Source organism: Lynx rufus, unplaced genomic scaffold (genome assembly GCF_022079265.1).
Source record: "Lynx rufus isolate CCGP_SWC_20201006 ecotype Redwood Valley unplaced genomic scaffold, mLynRuf1.p SCAF_20, whole genome shotgun sequence".
NCBI classification, from domain to species: domain Eukaryota; kingdom Metazoa; phylum Chordata; class Mammalia; order Carnivora; family Felidae; genus Lynx; species Lynx rufus.
This window is the reverse complement of record NW_025814835.1, coordinates 26,254,381-26,270,169: the sequence shown is the minus strand read 5'-3', so window position 1 is coordinate 26,270,169 and position 15,789 is coordinate 26,254,381. Positions and strand designations below refer to the sequence as shown.

General features: G+C 55.1%; 1 protein-coding gene across 7 annotated transcripts in view; it reads left to right on the top strand.

Annotated features, from left to right (window-relative positions):
• Positions 1–4,742: 4,742 nt before the first annotated feature.
• Positions 4,743–15,789, top strand: part of CTIF (cap binding complex dependent translation initiation factor) — a 296,266-nt gene continuing 285,219 nt past the window's right edge. For 4 of the 7 annotated variants that reach the window (XR_006963284.1, XM_047086236.1, XM_047086234.1 and 1 more), the window contains exon 1: positions 5,606–5,955. The gene's annotated coding sequence lies outside the window, so the exon portion shown is untranslated. Of the gene's footprint in view, positions 4,950–5,605; positions 5,956–15,789 lie in introns of those variants that run through there. The other 3 variants (XM_047086231.1, XM_047086233.1, XM_047086235.1) reach the window with 3 other exon arrangements.

Here is a 15,789-nt window from a genome sequence, read left to right as displayed (position 1 = left end):
CAATGAGTGACAGGGATCACATTGGCCAAAACTCAGATCCGCGCTCTCGGACTGTTCTAGATGTGGGTCTTTGGATTAAGAAGATCAGAAACCCACTCAACCTAGCACAAATGAAAGGGAATTACTAGAAGGATACAGAGGCATCAGGAATCTGACAGAGGTATAATAGACTGTGAATCAGAAAACCAGGAACTGAGGTAATGCTAGACCTCTGTCTCTCTCTTCCCCGCTCCACCAACCCCTGCTTACTCATTTTGCACCTGACCCACCAAGGCTATACGTGGGAAAAGAAGGGGGAACCCAATGAACAAAGGTCTCTCAGCCTCTTCCTGCAGACTCTTGCAAGACGGAATCTGATTGTCTCAGTTCATCCCCTGGAGTCTGGGCCACTTAAATCCAGGCCTGCGGTCCCTTGGATCTAGTGTGTCCCTTTGATCCAAGAAGCCTGGCTGACCCTCCCAGGGTAAGTATGGCATGGTTTTTCCAGAGGGTAGCCTGACAATGAAACTTATTTCTTGCAGAGATGCAGGGGTGTATCTCTGCCCAGGTCGTCATCATGCACGAGGCCACCATGTGGATAAGGAACTCATGCCTGTGAGGTCTGACCTTGAACCCTGAGGGGCTTGAGGAATGCCGGACTACTCTTGGGCTTTCTGTACTGTCCCTGAATCTTGTAAAACAAGATCTACTTGTCTTACGCTCCCTCACGGGGTTCAGGGCTTTGTGTAATGGATGCGACAAACGTCTCCTGTCCTGCTGGAATTAAACAGCTGGAAATGCATCCTTTTTTACTTTACAGCTGCTTTTACAAGCTGGACTGCAAACTTCTTGAAGATATCACTTCAGGTGTGGAAATAACCTGGGAGATGGTGGAGTCCAGCCTTCCCATGTTACAGGGGTGGCAGGTAGGCTCAGGGGAGAGGAACGTCACCCAGCCGGATAGGGTCACACTGTGCTCCTTGCCATGCCTTACACATGGCATGCTCCCCATAAGTACCCCTCGATTTAGTTCTTATTTAGCATTCTGCTTTTTATGAGCTCAGTCGTTCCCTACTGATACTCTCCCACCGCTAACTCCAGCCCTAGGGGATCACTTTCCATCTGCCTTTCAGACCAACGTCTGAAAGGGGTTGTGTCGTGGAAGCTGAGGTGAGAGGCATGGGTGAAACATAACCTGGTTCCATCAAGTCATTATCTCAGCAGGCCAACACCACAGTAACAGAGCACAGGCACTAGGTGGGTAACTTCCTTCCTTCTGCGGGGCCAGTGGCCGTCACCCTGACACATGATGAACCTAGTCTAGTTTCCACCTAAAGACATATCTTCTGCAGCATCTCCCAGGCCGATGCTCCGCAACAGGGATTTGGGCCACTGCTGACCTCCTCCCTGCCAGGCCCGCTTTCCTCCCGGACGCCTCCTCCGACCATGCCAGCCCACGGAAGCCTTGCTCACTTAAAATCACCCTCGTGCAGCGTAGCACGTTGTCATTTTCCCCGATATCACGTGGGTGCCAGGCTGGGCTCCTCAGCTTCTGAAGGCAGGTAACCTCTCGCCCCCACCCTGCACTCTGGTGGGCACCCACTGGGTCTTCCAGTCAATGTATTGACTGATAGAGGAAAGGTGGGTAGGCAAGGAGTAGGAATGAGAAGAAAGGAGGCTATTGCTTTTTGCTAGCACCTTAAGCAAATGTGAATTAGGAAAGGCAACTGCTTAAAACGGTATCATTCTGACTCGTAAGGTGTAGGCTATGTGGTGACAAGTCAAACAAAGGCAACTTCTTGGCAACTCAGATCTGCTGCAATAAAACCCATTCCAGCGCCCATTCGTGAACTCTGCCCCCAGCAGCAGCTCTGACCTAAGCCTGCAGGCTGGGCATAGGATCAGCTACAGAGCAGGGAAGGAAGGACGCCGGGTGAGGACCACGTAAGCCCTAGGCCTCCCATTCTGGGAAACGTGGGCCTGAGGGTCCCACAGTATCTTCCTCGCAGAGACCCCCATTCGGGCCCGGAATCTCCATCATCAGAGGCCCTTTCAGAGAGCTCTCCATAAGAAGACAAACCCGTAGCTGCTGCAGGAGCAAATAAAAGGCTATCTTATCCTACATGAAGGAATGTTAATCAGACTGGAGGTAAACAGAGACCCAGGCTCAGGGGACCCGGGGAACAGGGGGCAAGCGTGGATAGGCAGGGGAGAAGCGGTGCGGGAGCCCAGCACACTGCCCACAGAAGGCACCTTGGGTGGGGTGACACATTACAGGGGGTCCTTGGGCAGCAGGGTGGGGGGTGGGTGAGGGTTAAGAGAGCTGGGCCAGTGGGGGGTGAGGACTAGAACCCAGGGGGGAAGGTTCCTTGAAGACAAACCTAACTTATTCACATATGAGGATGAGTCACCTCCCCCCACCCCCCCCCACCCACCCCCCCCCGGAATCTTTCCTGCAGCACCAGCTCTGCTGGCCTCACTCCACAGAAAGAAAAATTCAGGGATCCTTCTCCCGGTGCAGAAAGCACCTGGGATGAGGAAAGGAATCAGCTGTCACAGAGCACTCGCTAAGTGGCAGCCTCAACTTAAACACATGATCACCATTGGTTCTCAGAAGGCCAAGAATGGTTGCTGAATCAACTGTCCAAGGTCACCATTTGGAGGCTAGGGAAGCTGTCCAAGGTCACAGATCCAGGAAGTGCCATGCCTGCAATTCAAACCCAGGGGCCAAGTTGACTCTTGAGTCTGTGTTGTCCTCGACTGGCCCTCTGGGGCCAGGCACACCCAGGCAAACGGAGGCGTGTACTCTCCTCGGATGTTTTGCGTTCTGCACCATTGCTCGGCCTCTCCTCACCTCCGGGGTTGGATCCTGTTCTCACCTCTGGGGGTGTGATTTAAAGCAAAGGCAAGGCCAAGACCCAGACCATTCCATTCTTGTTTCTTTGCAGGTGGCATGCATATCACGCAAGGAGCAAAGCAGCATTGACAACAAAAGGTAGGCAAATGGGAAAGTGCTGAGTGGGTAGACTCCTGTACTATTTCATGTTTTGTAAACCTAGGAAATCAGTCGGATGCTGAAGCATAAAAATAACACACTGCTTGAACCAATGAGGCGTAGATGCCAAGAGGGACAAACCAAGGGGAAGAGTCAGGTGTGCCTAAACATGTTCCTTTGGTAGGGGGGTACTGGACTGGTGCCCAGATGCTAACCAGACTGCGGCTGTGCACCTGCTGTCTTCTCCTAGAAGGGAGAGGAGGACACGCCCCCATACCCTTTGGTACAAGGATCAGATGAGCCGCTCTGCAGGGCCTCACTGTGGATGTGCTTTGCCTTCCTTCCATAGCTTGACTCATGCTGAGCCTGAAGCTCGGAAGGCATGCTCTCTACTCAAAACGAAATCTCACTCATCCTTTCAAGGCCTGCTTCAAGCCTCACCTCCAGTGAGAAGCCATCCCAGGCTCCTTCTGCCCTCTAGACTTACCCGCCGTTCCGGCCCCCTCCTCCTCCCATCAATCTGTCCTCTCTGCCTTGCCAAACTGCTGGGACTTTCAGAATTTGCTTTTTTCTCTCTCATCTGGGACCTTTGTACCCGTGTAGCTTTTCTCAGATGCCTACCCCTGCCTCTGCCTTTGTTTAAAACCTCCAGGAAGTCTTCTCCTACCCCCCATCCACCCTTGATCCTGGTTGTGGGCTCCTGCTGAGGGTTCCCTAGCACTTTATGCTCATCCCTATGCTAAGTATCGTCTTATTCCCTATACTTTCATTGACTGTGGTCCTTACACTAGACTTTGAGCTCCTTGAGGGCAGGGACTAAGGGTCTTACTTGCCTTGGCATTCCCAGACATGTCCCATCTGTGGAAAGTGCTCACCAAATGTTATATGAATTAATAAATGGATTTCCACTGCATTATACTGTGTCACAGTTCCTCAGATGAGTTTATAAGCTCCTTGCCTGGAGGAGTGTACAGCATCGTGTATTTCTCATGAAGGCCTCTCTGTCCCAATCTCGGTGCCTGGCACATAGTAGGTTCTTAGAAAGCACTGGTGATTTGGTTAAGTGATTACTGAATTACCCACTGCACTGAATTCCCCCAGCCACCAGGTTCCCCATCGCAACCCTTAGCATGGCCAATGGAAAATTAATCGGTTGCAAAGTGCATATCTAATTACAACATCCCGCCCCTGCCACAGAGATGTTCAAATGTTAATTATAACATATGCATCTCAATAACAGACGTTAGCACTGAACGCAGCATTAATAACGCCGCTTGGACCGCCCAGTGTATACACAAAGCTTCCTTTTATCTGCCATTAGGACAGACTTTGCACTTTTAGTGCGGAAGTCCTCTTCTTTAAAGCGTTCCTGCCCCCGAAACCAAACGTCTCCCTGTAAGCTTGGACCGCGCCTAAGCCCCCCGTTCCCCCAACACAGAGGTCCCCACTCAGGGCCGCGCCGCCGTCGCGGGGTGAGAGCGTTGGCCGGCGGGTTTCGGCGAAGCCAGGCTGGACTGTCTCGGCTGTCTCGGCGGCATCCCCGGGGTCCCGGCGGCGCCCCGCTCTCCAGGGCCCGCCATCCCGGGAAAGAAAGGCGAACTACATTACCCAGCAGGCCTCCCGCCGCCCTCTTTCCTTTCAAGTCTTTGCACGTGGCCGGAGGGGAGGGAGGGGCCGGGACGTCACTCTCCTACATTCTCTTTCCCTGTGTCAGAGCAGGGATCGTTTTTTTTTTTTTTTTTCCTTCCTCTACTCCCTCCCCCCCACCCGCCCCTCCCTCCCTCTTTCCCTTCCCTCCCTCCCTCCCCTCTCGGTTGGGTTTGTGCGCTGGGGCGCCGGATCCCCTCCGCTGCCGGGACGCGCGGAACTCGAGGCAGGAGTAGGCTCTCTCGAGCCTCCTCCCTCCCTTCCCCTTCCCTGTCCCCTTCCCCCACCCCCGACACGGGCTCGGAGCGGCGGCCGGAGGAACCCCGAGGTGAGCATCCCCCCGCCCGCCCCCCTCTTTTAGTCAGTACAGCCTGCGGATCGATTCGGGGACCCGCCAGGAGGGCTGCGTGACGTGCGCGTGCTGATAGATAAATCCGAGAAAACCGCCCCAAACAATTAACCCCCTTCCCCCTCCCTGCGCCCCCGGCCGCCGGGCGTCTGCGCCCATGCTCAGACCCCTTCTCTGTCGCGGACCGCACTCCACGGTCTCGCCCCCTCCCCAGGTTCGCCCCTTCCCCTCAGGGCTCCCGGCCCGAGTGGGGAGTCGTAGCCCTGGGGCTCCCGGGAGGAGGGGGCTCTCGGGGGCGCATGGCTGGAGCCCGGCTGGCGCTCGAGCCGCGCGGTGTAGCCGCTGTCATGTGCCGGGTTCCGAGCCGGGGGGAGGAAGAAAGCGAGCGTGATTGCTCTCCCTTTTGTTTTGAAGCCCGCATTTGCTGCATCAAGCAGTTGCTTTAGTACCAGCCAAACTTGCAGCTGTTCTGACCGCGCTCCGGCGAGGTAGGGAGCGCGGCCCTGCGTGGCGACTCCCGGCCGGAGGCTGCTGCGCTGGCGACTGCCGGAGGGACCCCGAGAGAGTGTCTCCACGCAGCCCCTCCCTCCCGCGGTGACTGATTGTGTCTGTGGCAGCGGCCGTGCGAGGGTGTGTGCGCGCCCGTCACCGCGAGCGCGGGGATGTCTGTCGTCTAGACAGGCGGCACCCTCCCTCCGTCCCCGGTGAGCCCGCGGGCCGCGGGGGGCGCGGGGGATGGGAGCAGATGAGGAACCCGAATCGGTGGAGCCATTGCGGTTGCAGCTTTGGACATTCCCTACGGTGGTGATTCTGTTGGCTTTTTGTTATTATTCCTGTCGCCACGGTGTGATTGGGCCTGGGGAATAGATCCTTCAGGCGGAGCGGGGGTTAAGTTGACAGGCTCTGAAAAGCCAGCTCGCGGTGGCGAGTGACCCGAACGGCCGCGGCGTGGGCTCCGGCTCGGGCTCTTCAGGACGAGGAGCAGGTGACTGTCCTGGACGCGTCGCGGGTCGTGGGGGCAGGGAGGACAGGGGGCGGCGGTTCGGTCTGCGGCGAGCGAGGTCTGCCCTCCCCCCCCCCCCCCAAGGGCCGCGGGCCCCAGCCTAGGTGCATCTGGAGGAGGCGGCCCGGGGACGGCGGGTGTGACTTGGGTTATGTCTTTCCACTGACGTTAAAAGACAATTGGGGGTCGGCGTTGGCTCTTGGGTTTCGTAGAGTTTTCGGGGTTGAGGCTGGGGGGCAGGTGTGAGCCGGGAGGGGGTGCGGCGTGTAAAGGGGAGGGATGGCTGGCGGCGGCCTGTGTGTCCCTACCGGAGGAGCTAGGCGTCGCCTCCCCCGCCCAGCTGTTTGTGTGTGTACACACCGCTCTGGCACGTATGGGGGGGCGGGGCGTGGGGGGGGGGGACAGACGGCGGTGTAGTGGGGACACGCGTGGGCCCGACTACCCGGTGAATCGTCCCGCCAGCCCCCTCGTGGTCCCAGTTGGGCTCCTGGTCGTGTGTGTCCGCGCACGCGCGCGCCGGGTTACTTGGACAGGGGTCCTGCGGCTGTACGACCCGGGAGCCCCTGCAGTTGCGTGTGTGCGGGGTTGGCGAGGGAGTTCCGGGCGCGCGGTGGCGCGGGAGACAAGCCTTGCGTCCCTCCGCGTCCCCGACGCCCCCTGACCCGCCGGGCTGGCAGCCTGCTCGGCCGGTGGGGTGCAGGGCTGGGAGGGGCCGCGGGCGCGCGCGTGTCGCCGCCCCCGACCCTCCCAACACGCTCGGGTTGACCCTTGCTCCGGGGCGCTCTGTGGGTGCGCGTGCGCGCGCGCCCGCCTCTGCCTCGCGGGCCCCGGACAGAACGAGCGCGCTCTGCGCACCCCCTTCCAGTTTTTCGTCCTGGAGACCGTGGGGGCCGGAGGCTGCCCTGCCCGCCCGGCCCCGGCCCCGGCCCAGCCGGGCGCTGCTGCCTGCGCTGCTACCCGGCAGCCCTGCTTGCCCGCCCGCCTCCGCCGCCGTCGCTTTCTGGGTCCCTGAGGCCGGGGGGATTATCTCCTGGGCTAGGGGCGGGCGCGCACTGGGAAGAAGCCGGTGGAGCTGCGGGCCCCGCGGCGGCTGGAGTCTCGGGAGGGCGAAAGTGACACAGCACGAGCGCCGCCGCCGAAGCTGGAGGAGAGAGGAAGGAGCCGCCCAGAGCACGGGGAGGGGCCGCGGGCTGTCCGGGCCCGGTTCCTCCTGCCCGGCCCGGGGTCTGAGCCGAAAACCTCAGGAATCCCGGCTTTGAGCATGCTCAGCCAGCGCGAGGAAATTGCCAGGCTTTCAAGAAAACCCAATTGTACAGGAACAGAATGCACCGAACGAACGTTAGCGGTGCAGTCCCCCCCACAGGACGCACTCGGGTTGCCTGAGGAAACTCCCTTTGAGTATTTGAAACAGGATTCGATTTACACACAGATCATCTCCTCTGCTGTGTCAAGTGACTGTCCTAGATAATGTACGCTGGTAGGCAGTAATTTTGTAGCGCATTCTGGGGTAAGGTGTCATCGGTGATTAACAGATTGCTGTAAATAGCGTGTTTGTTTGACTTTACAGAGCGTTTCCCCCTACCCTTGAATCATCACAATTTCTTAGCAGGGTCCTGTGATGTAGGCGGGTAGTAACCCCATTTTACAGGTGAGCACACTGAGGCTCAAAAAGTGCCATGAGTCCCCCCCCCAGGGCCCCTCAGTGCGGAAGGGCTACTTTCCCCCCCTCTCTGTGATCCTGTAATTTCTCTTCGCAGCCTATGGCTTTTAATTTAAATAATGGTCATTTTTTTGGTATCTGAGGTTTTTTTGAGAGTAGGTCTTGGCTCCCCCAGGAAGTCCTGAGCCTCAGAAAGGGGGTAAATTATAGTGGTATTTATTCTTTGTCAAAACACTTTTTATTTGCCACCAGACCTCATGAGAATAGTCATTAAAGACAGAAGTCTGCATTGCTGGTTATTACGCATCTGATAATTTGCTAATGGCGAAAGGTTATCAGCTTTGATACATCCATTATACCAGAATCACACCTGCATATAATAAATACATATGGCATACATGTTTATGCAACGCGTGTCTGTATTCGTATGGGTGTGTTTGGGTGTGTAGTTCATGGATCCCGTGTCCTTGTTGAGTCCAACGTTTATTCTTTAGGTACTGATTTCAAAACCATTGGTTTAACGTGTAGATCCCTGAGAAGCCCTGGGTTCATCCCAGGTGATACTGTTCCCTGCCCCCTGCATCCCCAGGGATAGGGAAGCCCTGAAAAGAGCAAAGAGCTCCCACATGCCTGTAGGTACTTTGAAGAGTTCATGTACAGGAAGGTTCTCAGACCCAGCCTGGAGAGTTACCAGGTTTGGCCAACTAATCAACCACTCATTCACAAATAGAGACTGAGCGCCTCCATGTTTCTGTATCTTCAAGTGCATGCAAAGGAAGTTGAACATACAGTCCCTGCCTGCCAAAAACATATTCTATCTGTGGAGATAAATGTAGGATTTTAAGTCCAGCATATGTTTATTGAGCACCTACCTTGGGCTAGATACTGTACTCTGTTTGGGGCACACAAAGATAGTATAGTAGAAACAGCTAAGTTGTAATGCAATAAAACGAGTGATTCACAGCCTACGGGAGAGAACAAATCATAAATACTTTAGAGCACTCACCCTGGGACTTAGTCAACTTCACATATGTTGGTTGGAAGTGACTCCTGATGCCAGTTCCAATTCTAGAGCAAAAGCAGGAGGGAGCAACAGAGGAAGAAGGGCTTTCTGTCCCTTGTTACCCTGGACTTCGGGCTTTTTGTAACCTCCCAGGTGGGCCTGGAGGTATGTCCTGAGGTGGACGTTAGGCAGCTAGTGGGAAATGACCCTAAAGTCAACCAACAGATTACTCTGCTGGGCAGTGAGGAGCTGACAAGTTCTTCTCCCTGGTCCTGCCCCAGCTCTGCCGGGCTGTGATGGGCCGGGGTAGGCTATCTTCAGTGATGCGCTGTGGCTTTGGTCAAGGTCTCACTCAGGCCCTTCCTGGGTTTAGTGGTTTCTGTCTTGCAGGTCTGTGTAGATGTTTTAACGTGAGTCTGCTTCGTATCTGTTCGTTCCCCACCTCGCTTCTGGGGTCCCTGACACCGTCCTCCAGTTTCATCTCGGTTTTGGGGTTCACTGCCCTTGTTTTAAGGTTCTGTTGTTTGCAGTTCAGATGATGAAGGAGGAAGCAGGAGGTGGTAGGCAGGATGGAGAGAGAATCCTGAGCCCAGAGAGAGAACAGGAGGCTCAAACAGACGGGCAAATCGCAGTTTTTGGGCATTTTCCAAATGTGGTGGCATTTCTGCATAGCTTACCCGATAAACGTGGCGACTTCTTTCGATGCTCTTTTGGGGGGGGATCCTCTACCTCTCAGCCTCACGGCCGACTCACGGTCACCTGAGCTCAGTTGTTCACATTCAGGCCTTACTCTCCTGCCCTCCTGCCTCATCCTGCACACAATTTAGAACAGCGCTGTGATGGGGGCCTTCTCCCTGAATTATCACCATGCTGGCTATGACCTCTGCCTCTAATTTCTGAATTAAACCCAGGCCAAAGCTGTGATTCAGAACAGGGGGGAAACAGATAGGTCTTCGGATCCTAATAAGCTGATCTCTGTGTGAAGGCCCTGAAACCTAGCGAGGTGAAATGACGTGCCCAAAGTCACCAGGAGCCCTTGGCAGAGTTGGACAAGAAATTCCAGATTTTGATACCTCGTTCAATCTTCTTTTTCTGTGCCTTCTGAAAAAAGCGGGGTTCTTACTTGCCAGAGAGAATGCTACATCTCCTCTATCTCCTCTGGTTCTGGGAAAGGCTCTGGAAGCCCTCTCTTAGTCTTGAACTTCCTTTCCTTTGAGACTGCCCTTCCCTGCCCTATCTTTCATCTTCGGCATCCAGGAATCTGGATGAGGGCATATATTTGTGAGAAGTGGCAGGCCTGGGGGCTTTCCAGTGCACTTCAGTTTAGTCCCTTCCCTTGGCCGGGTCCTTAGGTCCCGAAAGTGTTTGCAAAGCTGGCATACATGAGCATTTTTCTAGGAAGGGGACTCACAGATTTCATTTGACCTCCCACCTGACTCAGGTACGGACAGGAACTCCTGGTGGGGGCGGTGGGGGTGGATAGGGGGTTGCTGGGCAGTGGACGCTGCACTTGATTTGGGTTTATAGTTCGCAAAGTATTTCCCACCGGGGATAGCATCTGCCTTTTATCTTAGCCCCGCGGAGCTGTTAGCGTTATTCCCATTTTGCATACGAGGCCTCTGAGCCTCCATGGTTAGTGACACGCCGAGTCACGGGGAAGTTGTAAGTTGTAGAACAGGGATCTGAACCCAGATCTTCAGACTTCAAATCCAGCGCCTAGGGCTAGGATGTCACATCGTGTCACATCATCATTACAGTTTTGTGAGTGGAGTGCTTCCAGGTTTCTAGAGCTTTTTATGTCCACTGTCGGCTCATATCCAGCATGGAGTCAGCCCCAAGTGCTGACTAACTTACTCAGGGATGGGATGGATAAAGTATGGGAGGCGGTCTTCATGGCACTAACATGTGGACTGGGGCCAGCTGAGATGATTTTTGTGGAAGAGGTGAATTGGGGAGTAGGTCTGAGGTCGTGGCGGACCTAGAATAGGTTTTCAGTTGGGGCGATGGCTCAAAAATGGTAAAGGAGAAATATGTGTGGTGAGCACAGTGGTTGAGAAAGTTCTGAGTAGCACGGTCAAGGGGTGCCTGTTCAAGCCTCAGATCAGGGAGGGCTTCCTAAGGGAGACAACACAGGCACCGAAAGCGAATGGATGAAAAGAAATTAGCCTGGAGAGGAGCTAGAAGGGGTAAGGAACAGCGTGTGCTTAGGAGAGGAGGTCTGAGGCTGTCTGGGCAAAGGAAGGGATTGCAGCAGCAAGGTCAGGTTCAAAGGTGGAGAGGCAGACAGGAGTTTCGTGAGCCCGGCCCAGGACCTTGGCTTCTAGACTACAGGAGGAGCGTGGTGGACGGGGCCCGAGGCCGAACGGAGGCATGCTGCTGTGGTTCAGAAGGGAATGCAATCTGGAGCCAGGAGGCCACTGGGCCAGTGAGGCAATGACAGGTTCCATCCAGTATCAAGTCGCAGGGGATAAGGCCTGGAGCCAGGGCCTCGTGTAGGGGGCTGGAGGGAAGGTTATACATTACAAACATTTGGGGACTAAAGTCTGCAGTGGTTGCTTAGCTTTGAGGAATAAAGGAGAAGTCCCCGCGACTCCCTCCGGGCTCTCTGGCCTCACTGACAGAGGCCTCGCAGCCTCTCCCCGGGTGCGAACTTGTGGCCCGGAGCACAGCACGTCTGCTGAGGTTGGGGTGAGGGGGAGGATCGCGTGAGCTCGCTGTCGGACGTGTTGAATTTGAATGGCTGGTAGGTGAGGCCAGTGGAGCCGGGCTTGACCGCACCGGGCACAGGGGAGCAGCCCAAGGGAGGGGTGGGGGCGGGGAGCTACAGTTCGGGGAGTGAGGAAGCTCCGCTGCGGAGTGTGACCCCGGTAGACAATGAAAGACCTCTTCCTCCCATTGTCAGAGAATCCTTTGTCACGCCGGGCCCAGCCGCTGCAGCCCGGGGCGGGCGGGGATGCTGTGTCATGCGGAGGCCCAGCTGGCAGAATCCCGCGGCAGCTGAGAGCAGGCTTCAGCTGGGAGCCTTTGGAGTTGGGGGAGAAGCGTTTTCATATTTCACAGCCGTGGTGAGCGGAGCCCTGTCCCAGGCTCTCAGGCCGTGAGCCAAGGGCAGGGAGGGCCGGGCAGCCTAGCTGCTCCCAGATGTGGATGCACGAAGCCACGAAGAAGCTTTCGAGACCTGCGCAAATAGTAGAGTACGATTTCAATAGGAGAGCATCGCAGAGACTTCTCTTCCTGCCGCAGCGCATTTTTAGAGGGCCGATGCGTTTTAGGCAGAGCTCAGTGCTTGCAGCTTTGAATCTTTAGGGCCTGAGATCGTGCCTGGCACTTGGTAGGTGTCCCACCAACATGGGTGCATCTGCAGGGATGCGGCCAGACTTCGGTGTCCGGGGTGGGAGGTCAGCCAGGGACGGTTCCCGCGAGCAAGTCCAAAGAGGGTATCCCAGCACTGAGTGAGAACGTGTTTAGCACCATAGTGGAGTGAACATCTTGAAAATCATCCAGTTACCAAGCACCTAGAAATGCTGTATGAAATATAACTAGCACCCTTTCAAAGAAGAGCTGAGCTCATAGAATGTAAGGGAAATCCCCAGGGAACTCCAAAGTGAGTGGGGACAGTCAGCTTGCACTTAGGCTAGGCCGGTCCTGGGGGGTGAGGGTGGTTGTGGGGGTGAGAGGGGCAGTTACTGGTCTCAGAACCAAGGGGGTTGAGCTCTGACAAGAGGAGACGAGACGGGAGTTGGGACAGAAGGCCCTCCCCAACAGAGGCCCTCTGCCCCTGCAGAGGTTTGCAGGCTTGGAGAAAAGGATGGACTAGATGTCAGCCAGTTGGCATGGAAGTGGGGGAGGGGGAGCTTGGCGGTCTTGGCCTGGATTTGGCGTGGGGAAAAATCGACCCTGGGAACTAGAATACCTCAGGCTTGTCAGGGCTTTGGATGTCCACGACAAATGTGGTCTAGAGTCCCCAAGAGGGGTTAGCATATAAAGCCTATATGCTTTATATATAAAGCATATATATATATATATATGTATATATATATATATATGCCCCCTCCAGGGGCCAGGGGCCCCCATCCCATGGCTCTAAACTCCCAGGGGCACCAGGAAGGTTCTGGGACTCTTCACCCTTCACTGACTTGAGTCTCCTCCACTTTGGAGAGGTGCTGAAGGACCCAGGTGGCCCGAGTGAGTGAGTGAAAAGGAGGAGGAGAGAGGCCCCAATGGGAACCTTTCTGAGATGACTACATATTTTGGGAGGTGGGTGCAGGGCTGTGAAGGGCTCTTCCTGCCCCACGGCCTTATCTCTTAGCAGAAGCCTGCAGACAAGCCCGTCCAGGAAGACCAGAATGTTCTCCCCTGCCATTTAGTCAGGACAAGTCCTTAACAAAGGCTTCCGTCTGGGTTCCCCGTAAGCGTGCCCTCCGCAGATTCTAACTGCTACTGGTCCCCCAGACCATGCACCGCATCGTCTCCCCCACGCCCAGGTTCCTGGTGTTCCTGTAAACTTGGAGACGCCTCGAGTTACCCAGTCCATCTCCTAGCTGGTGTGGGAATCTGGGAACCCTGACTATCTCGGCACTTTTTCCAGTGCTTTCTTCGACCAGGAGCATACTGCTCTGTGAGGCAGCCCCTTCCCTCATTCGAAGGCTTTTGCTGCTGGAAAGGCCTTATATAAGTGTCAAGGAGCACCCTGCCCATTCCCCACCCCACCCCCCCCATCACCCCTTTGGCTGTTATGAGAGATGTTTTCCAGGCCTCTCACCATCCCGTTGGCTTCCACTGGAAGGGCCTTAATTTGTCAAGCTCTGATTCTGTGAGAAACCATCCAGCCAATTCGCCTTCTAACTTACTGAGCAGAGAGGGAGTTTTTGCAGATGGGTGTGATATTAGCTGAGCCGGCTGCATAGGCACAGTCTGTGATGTAGAAGTTCTGAGAAGCTTTGGCTCAGTGCTTATGGGAGAAGCACACACTGCGAGTTCCTTCCTCCAGCACCCAGGATCCATTTCAGCGTCTAAGTGACTCCGGAATCGGATGCAGGGAGCTGATGTTTATCAAGTGTCTATTATGTGCTGGGCACACAGTGCTAGGCGTTCTCTGTGCGCCTCGCTAAGTACAAGTAACTTCTGTGAGGGAGAGACAGAGAGGCAGAGACGTGGACATGCCTAAGGGTCGTTGTGACAGTTGAGCCCCAAAGTTATTCCAAAAGAATGTGTGTGGTTCCATCCGGAGTGGGTGGGGCTGACATTCCCAGTGCCATTCCCTTTTAGGGCCTGCCTCCAGGGTAGGCAATGTCATGATCTCACCACTAGCTGAGAAGCCACAGGCCTTTGCCATATTCGTGGGTCCTTAGCTGAGACGCTTAGGAGTTTGAACCGTGACACGAAGAAAGTGTCGGCTGGAGAAGCCACATCTTGGAGTGTTACCAAATAGGATGGTATTCACAATCGGAGTGTTTCTTGGAGCTGGAGCGTATCTGCCTTGGGGTCTGTCTGCCCGGCCCTGGGCGTCTCTGGTAGAACAAGGCCTTCTGCCCCTTCGCCTGTGCAGGATGGTTGGGGTCTCTGGGTTCTGCGTTGAGTTATGAGGAGCACGAGTTGCCTGAGCAGCGAGGTTGTGCCAGCCGGCCGGGTGTCCACATAAGCACTGCTCGTTTCACGCAGCACCCTCCGTGGACAGGGCCCAGTGGTGAGGGTGAGGGACTCTGGGAAAGCACCCAGTTTCTCCTCTTCCTCCTCCAGAAGTTGTTCCTTATGCTCACATTCTCCCGGTTTGCCTCGAACCTCTCAGCTTAAGACTCTTACCTCCGTTAACATTTGGTTTGGTTTAGCAGATGTGCATCAGGCACCTGCCGTGGGACAGATGATTTCGGGGAACGTGGCAGGGTCTCCGCTTCCGTCTTCGTCCTGGTGGAGGAGACGGAATGGCCTCCTATTCACATAATGCGGGGAGTACTGGGTAAGGAGAAAGAAAAGTGGGCTGAAGCAGCCCGCACAGGGCGACGATAATCTTTGGTCCACATGCAGACACTTTTGAGAGTGAAAGGCATGCTAATAATAATCCTGTTGGGATGTAGACACAAACGAGGCCATCCCTGTGCCAGTGGGGGCTTATGGCCACACGGACCGGGGATGTATGCGTGGGTCACACCTGGCTCTGTGATGGGTCATTTATACTGTAGGATGATGGAGGTATAGGATGATGGAGGGCAGTGCCTGCAGAGAAACTGGCAGCTGTTGTCCCAGTTTGCTTAGGGGCTAGAGAGGATAGCATCTTCCGTGGGGACTGGGGACTCGACATGCTGCTGGGCCTCCGTTAACAGCTGCAAGGTTCTGTGATCCATTTCACCGCGATCTCGGTTTTGGGGTTGGGGGTGCAAGTTTGGACAGATGAAAACCACCTGGCTTGTAGGATGTTTTTGGCTACAGGCAAAAGAACACCGGACTGACAGGGCTTCAAAAACAAGGTGTTTAGGGGCGCCCGGGTGGCTCAGTTGTCCGACTCTTGATTTCGGCTCAGGCCATGATCTCACGGTTCGTGAGGTTGAGCCACGCTGTCAGCACAGAGCCTACTTGGGATTCTCTCCTTCTCCCTCTGCCCCTCCTCCTGCTCTCTCTCAAAAATAAATAAATGTGTAAAAAAAAAAAAAGCACCACTTAAAAAATCAAGTGTATATAGACTGACAGCCAGAAGTCTGAAGGTAGGGGTTCTAGAGTTGGTTAATCCAGTGGGTCAGTAATCATTTCAAGGACTCCTTCTAACCTTACAGGCCACCACTGTCAGCATTTTGGCCTTTGTCCTCAGGCTTGTCCCCTCATGGTCACAGCACGGCTGCCCCTGCTCCATACGTCACGTTCTCATGTAACTGTATCTGAGGGCGGGCAGAAAAGTGAGTTTCTCCTTGTGTTTGAATTTATCAAGCATGGCAACCTTCCTCAGAACCCCCGTGCTAGAATTTCTAGCAAGTCCCATTGAAGGGAAATGTGTTAATGCTCCTGCCTCAGCTCCGCGGAGGCTGAGAGCAAGTCTTGGTGCTGGTGCCTTCTGCCTCATCTACAGGAAGAGGTGAGGCTGCTTGCTAGGGGAGGAGAGTGATGGTCGGGTGAGCGCTGATTAATGTTTGCCCTAACAAATTCAAAATATGATTTTATTTCC